Source organism: Nicotiana tomentosiformis, chromosome 4 (assembly GCF_000390325.3).
Source record: "Nicotiana tomentosiformis chromosome 4, ASM39032v3, whole genome shotgun sequence".
In the NCBI taxonomy this organism is placed as follows: Eukaryota; Viridiplantae; Streptophyta; class Magnoliopsida; order Solanales; family Solanaceae; genus Nicotiana; species Nicotiana tomentosiformis.
In genome coordinates this window covers 114,856,903-114,863,501 of record NC_090815.1, presented here as the reverse complement: position 1 = coordinate 114,863,501, position 6,599 = coordinate 114,856,903, and the positions used below count along the sequence as shown (strand labels likewise).

General features: G+C 36.7%; 1 non-coding gene across 1 annotated transcript; it reads left to right on the top strand.

The window, feature by feature from the left end:
• The first annotated feature begins 2,255 nt into the window (after positions 1-2,255).
• Positions 2,256-2,362, top strand: LOC117277384 (small nucleolar RNA R71). Its single transcript, XR_004507654.1, has one exon. It is a non-coding gene; the product is annotated as a small nucleolar RNA R71 (small nucleolar RNA).
• Positions 2,363-6,599: the final 4,237 nt, after the last annotated feature.

Genomic DNA, 6,599 nt, shown 5'->3' with positions numbered 1-6,599 from the left:
GTTGCATTATTCAGCCTTCTATAATCAATGCACATTCTCCACCTAGTGACTCTTCTTGTGGGGATCAATTCATTGTCTTCATTCTTCACCACTGTCATGCCCCCCTTCTTAGGTACAACTTCCACTGGACTAATCCACTGGCTATCAGAGATGGAGAAAATCACTCCCGCATCTAGCAATTTGATGATCTCCTTGTGCACTACCTCCTCCAAATTTTTGTTCAACTTGAGTTGGAGTTGCACCACTGGCTTGCTATTTTCTTCCAGCAGAATTTTGTGCATGCAGATGGCTGGATTGATTCCTTGAATATCACCTATACTCCAACCAATGACCTTCTTGTACTTTTTAAGCAGCTCCACCAGCCTTTGCTCCTGTGTACTATCAAGTAAGCAGAAATAATCAAAAAAAATTGTTAGTTTCAAAAAAAGCATATTTTAAGTGGGTAGGGAGGACTTTCAATTCCACACTAGGCTTAGAAGCCTCCTTTTTTAGTTCCTCCTCATCAACCATTTGATCCTCGGTTTCAAGAACTTCAGCCTCTTTCTTTAATTCAGGATCTTCATCCTCCACTGTGCTAGACTGAGTAATATACCTCTCTAGAATATCCCCCACAAGCTTGTAAAACTTGAATTTTTCAGCCAATTCTCCAACAACATCTATCTTGAAGCACGAGTAGGCAGATGCCTCATCACTGGGGTATTTCATCATCCTCTTCATCTGGAACACCACTTTCTCATTGCCCACTCTAAGCATAAGCTGCCCCTCGTAGATATCAAAGATAGCTCTGCCTGTACATAAAAATGGCCTCCCTAGAATTAGATGTATCTCCTTGTTCACCTCCATATCCACCACAATAAAGTCTACGGGGAATACAAGCTTGTCCACCCGAACTAGAATATCCTCAATAACTCCCTCAGGCAAAATAGTGTTATGGTCAGCCAGTTGTAGGGATAGTATTTATTTGATCACTCCAAGCTCCTCTTTCAGTTTCTTGAACACCGATAAAGATATTAGATTTATAGACGCACCAGAATCACAGAGGGCCTTGTCGAATTTCTCACTTCCCAATGTGCATGGTATGGTGAAGCTTCCTGGGTCCCCACACTTTTGTAGAAGTTTATTTTGCAATATGGCACTACAGTGGGCATTCAGCTTGACCACTGTTGTCTCCTCCAATTTTCTCTTGTTGGACAAGATTTCCTTTAAGAAATTTGCATAAGCAGGCATTTGAGTGAGTACCTCTGTGAAGGTAATGTTCACATAAAGTTGCTTGAGCATCTCCAAGAATCGCCCAAAATATTTTTCAAGTTTTTCTCGCTTCATTTTTTGAGAGAATGGTAGAGCTGGCATATGTCTAGTTTCTTCAATCTCCTTTTGTACCCCCATTACTCTGGCCTTTCTGCTCTTCACTCTTTTTTGCTTCTGGTGTCTCAGTCTTCTTGTTCACCACCTCAGGTCTAGCTTTCACCACTAGGTCGGCCAATGTTTTGCCACTTCTCAAAGATACAACTTTGATTGTTTTCTTTAGGTTCTTTTGAGTGTCCGAGGGTAGAGTCCCAAGAGCCCCCTCAAATAACAAATTTTGAATTTGTCCCATTTGCCTTTCTAAATTCCGGATAGCCATGCCCTGAGTCTCAAATTTTTCATTTGTTTTATTGATGAATACCTTCATGAAATCTTCTATACTAGACTGATTTGACTATTGTGGCTGGTATTTTTGTCTCTGCTAGTTCTGAAAACCTGGTGGTCCTTGACCTTGGGGTCTAGGATTATTTTGCTACCATGAGTTCAAACTCCCACTAGGTGAATTCCACGAAAAACCTGGATGTCTTTGACCCATAGCATTATAGTTGTTCCCACCTTGGTAGCTTCCTCTATTAAAGTTCCCCACAGTGTTGACTTTCTCAGTTGATGCTTGACATTCATGTGTAGGGTGTCACATTCCACAAAAGTCACATGCTGCTTGCGGTTCACTCTGTACCTTGGCCAATGTCAGCTTCCTTATCTCATTGGCCATAGTGTCTAGCTGGGCTTGTATGGATGTTTTAGAGTCCACCTGGTGAACCCCAATTGATTTTCTTCTATCATTACTCTCAGTATGCTACTAGTTAGCATCCTTAGATAATTCATCAAGGATTCACACAACCTTTTCCGTAGTTTTCTTCATTAGTGGACCTCTACATGCAGTATTCAAAGTTCGTCACAAGGAAGGTGTCAGTCCATACCAAAAATCTTGGAGTTGCATCCACAAATCAATTCCATTGTGGTAACACTTTCTGACTATCTCCTTGAATCTTTCCCAAGCTTCAAAAATCATTTCTCTCTCCTTCAGGCAGAAATTGTAGATTTCCCTTCTGAATTTCCCTGTTTTTGCAGTTGAGAAGTACTTGTCAAGAAACCTTTTGGTTATCTCTTCCTATGTCCTAATCGACCCTGTGGGTAAGCTACGAAGCCAGTGGTCTGTGTCATCTTTCAATGAAAAGGGGAATGCCGTCAAGTATACCGCATCTTTTGATACTCCATTGTACTGGAAGGTGTTCATGATTTCTTCAAAGTCCATCAAATGAGTGTTTGGATCTTCATTCACCTTCCCTCTGAAGATGCAGTTGTTTTGGATAGTTTGAAGCAAACCTTGCTTTAACTCGAAGTTGTTTGCTGCTATGGGTGGAGGTCTGACACTTGACACCCTTGATTGTAGACTGGTCTGGTATAGTCACCCAATAATCTTCCAGGCATCGGTGTTGCATTCTCGAACTGGTCTTCAACCAATGGTCAGTTTAGATTGAATCTTCGACCCCCACCATCTTCGATAGTCTCCTCAGCAATTCTCCCAGTTGTTTCAGCTGCTATCCGTGTAGCTTCTTGTTGTGCTGCTTCTCTTGCAACTAAGTTTACTCCATCAATCTCTTGATTATCCATTTTATCTTGAGTCGAAGTATGACCCAAGAAATTTTCTATTAATGCTCTTTCTTTTCTCAGTTGTTGCAAGTATTTCTCCAACTCTGATTCCTATGGTATCACTTCCTTTAAAGAAGTCATACACCAGAGAAATTAACCCTGTATCCTGCACACAAGTGAGAAAACGTAAATACACTAAAGTAAAAATTGGTTCATGAATTAGTACTAAAAATTATTTTAAACACTATTGATTGCCAATCCCCAGCAATGCCGCCAAAATTTGACGAGCGCAAAACACAACACGAAATTAATGTTCGCTAGCCAAAGATAGTATAGTTTAATTATCGTCTCCACAAGGATTGGATTTAAACAGTGTTCGAATAAACTTCAGTTGATTACTATCTAGGAAAATTAATACTTGATTTGATGACTATCACTACGATTAACTACTAAATATTAAGCAACTAACAATTGATCACAAAAGACAGCAGATGAGCAACGAAGAAATATCAATGAGAGAAATAAGGGTATTTGACTAGATAGGTGCAAGATAATTAACTCGGAATCCAATTCTTGAGTTAATTCACTCTATAATACTGTTGATTCTCACGAATTCAACAGATAATGAGATTACACTTGAAGTTAAGGTTCCTCTTTTGATGAAATATTAATTTCAGTAATTAATCCAATTGAAGCACGGTAAACAATTGCAAGAATAAAATAATGGTTATGATCTAAAGGGTAACTTCTCACGAATATTTTTCTATTTTCTAGTACGATTAATAATTCAAGAGACTTTTTCGATTACCTATTTGAATCACGAATTTAAACTAGAGCATAAGTTATAAAGCAATTCAATATCAAGCTCCTCTTTTGATTAAGTAAAATAAGAAATAACTCCACAATATAAATTAAAACTCCATCAATTTATTCTAATAATTATCAAGAATCGAATCCCTAATCAAGTTATCAAAATACTATATCTGTCAACACCCTAATGAAATTTACTCCATAGTAATGAAAAAAGTCATCTCAATAAGGTTTAAGAACAAAGAAAACATCAATATTAATGATTCGATACAAACTCTTGTATTGCACCGATCGTTGTTGAAATCTTGATGAAATCTTGAGTCTTGTTGCCTTGGTTGTTTCTCCAATCTTTTGTAGGTCAAACGTCCCTTAAAACGTATTTTTGGTGTATTTATACCCTGCAGAAGCGGGCCCGGACGAAACTACCCTTTTCTAGCCGAAACAAAAAATTACTCAGACAAAGTAGTACAGGCGCGCATCGCCCCGTACCGCGCCATGCGGCGCCCCATGCGCGCGGCAGTGCTATTTTCTCATAGTAAATCTTCTCGTCTACTTTTTGACATTCAGACTTTGTCCTCAACCCCAGAACGTGATCCCGACTTAATTTTTTAGACTTCTACTCAGACTTCAAAGCTGTAACTTGTTTGATTTAGCTCCAAATTACCTTAATAGCTCGGAATCCTTTCCTGCAAGGCATAAAACATGTAATAAATGTAATTCACTATCATTTAAGCTCAAACACACGTAAAATGCAGTCATTAGAGTGCAATACTATAGCTAAAATACGGGTTTCTAGCCTACCATCAGCCTCAAAATTAGGGTATTGGTAGAGTAGCCTCCAAGCAACCCGAATGGACTCCTAAAATTTCGATGTCTACAACTTTCTATGGAATGTCTTTTTCTTTGTCTAAAAACCCTTTTATATCGAAAAATACTACAACAATAACAAATCCAATATAATTCTATATGTGGGATCTGGGAATAATAACATGTACGGAGCATTACCCCTAATTTGTAAAAGGTTTAGGATTTGCCCTTGGCTCAAACAAATCCTTGTAATATGAGAGCCAAGTTACGATCTAGAGACCTGTGGGTTATGGGCCCGCCACGTTTCCGCTTACCCCTATCAAAAAATATAAAATAAAAATACAATATTAAATAGAGAAATAGCAATATCACGAATATTAAAGTAAGACCGTGGTACCTGGCCAAACCTTAATAGAGAATATTTTCATCAGATTATTACTACAACATCGTCGAGGAATGACCAATTTGGAAAGTTCAAGTTTATCCTTAACATTTAATACTTGGGTCCAATATTACTCAAGGGATTACAATTGTCAAATTAAAATGAAGCCACCCATAGAATGTGTATACAAATGCAGGATCAAGTCCGCAGTACGACATAATCATAGTGCTCCTTGGTTGTTACCATAATTAGGATCTTCTCTTTCCACGTTTTCAAAGTGTTGTTCTACTTTAAGATGATGGAAATCCCTAGCCCCTAACGTGGAATTTATAACACCACTTCAACTACCTGGGCCTCACCAACGTAACGTTCCTTAATTCTGTCTTGTCAATTAGACATAAATCTCCACCACTTTCTCCTATTTTACACTAAACTACACTAGATCTCTTAATATAAAGTTAAAATATATACTCCATTCGTTTCAAATTAGATAAAGTATTATCCTTTTTAATTTATTTCAAAATAAATGGTATATTATTCAACTTTAAACTCTTCATTTTATCCATTTTATCTTTAATGAGAAGCTTTTATAATCACACAAATATCATGGTACCACAAAGCTTTTATCTATTAACCTTTTAAGATCACAAGTTTCAAAAGTTTTCTTCTTTTTAATTAAATTCCGTATCGAGTCAAACTAGCTCATCTAAATTGACTTGAAACAGAGTGAGTAATACAAAATTTCAATGGGGGAAGTATTAAAGTCTTTTTTCTTTTTGATACTTCTCGAAAATGATTGGTAAGCTCTGTATTTCTATCAGTTTCATCCAACAAGATATGGATCAGTAAAAAGAGATAACCGCTTAGCAAAATACAACATGAGAAAGTAGTCCGTTAGGTATATTTTGTTCACAACCAGCTACTAATTTAATTACTTACCTTTCTTGTAAAATTGCTATAAAACCAATCGTTGTTCTATTGGTCTGATTAACAAGATAATATTTGTGTAATCATCGAAGAACTTTCAAATACTAATCGAGAAAAACGGTACAACAAATTTTGAAAGCTGATCATTTACAAACGAAAAATGTACGTATTAATACATTGATTTCTTACTCTTGCCAAGGGAAAATGCCATCACTAGTTCCAATCTTGAAACAGCAATGAATTGTTGTGTGCACTGATACAAATCTCTTTTGCGAATTTTCAAAATGGGACCCCCATTTTTGTTGGTTTTCGCTTATGTCAATCGCGTCAAAACGTAGTAGTAGTAGTAGTAATCTTTAGTTAATTGTTCAAATCAAGCCGATATTTTCTCCGTAGTTGTGTATTTCAATAGGTAAAACGTTTAGACAAGACTTAAAACTTGAACCAGTGAAAGTTACATCCCCTGTTAAATGTTATGTCATAATTAAGCTTTAAATATATTGCACTTTCTTCAACTCTTATACTTCTGATATTTGACGTTTATGAAACAGCTTGAACCACGCCATCTTGGTATATACAATTTAACAAATTTAAAAAGTAGCAAGTATCATGAGATTGAAAATTTCTAACTGGTTCTATTTTATAAACGCTTGTCATATTTGTTTACCCTCAAAATCGGATAACAATTAAATTTGTGAGTGATTTTAATATATGAAGTAATTCGATACAAAACGATAAATTAAATTAGAATGGAGGAGGATGATTCCAGCTTTGG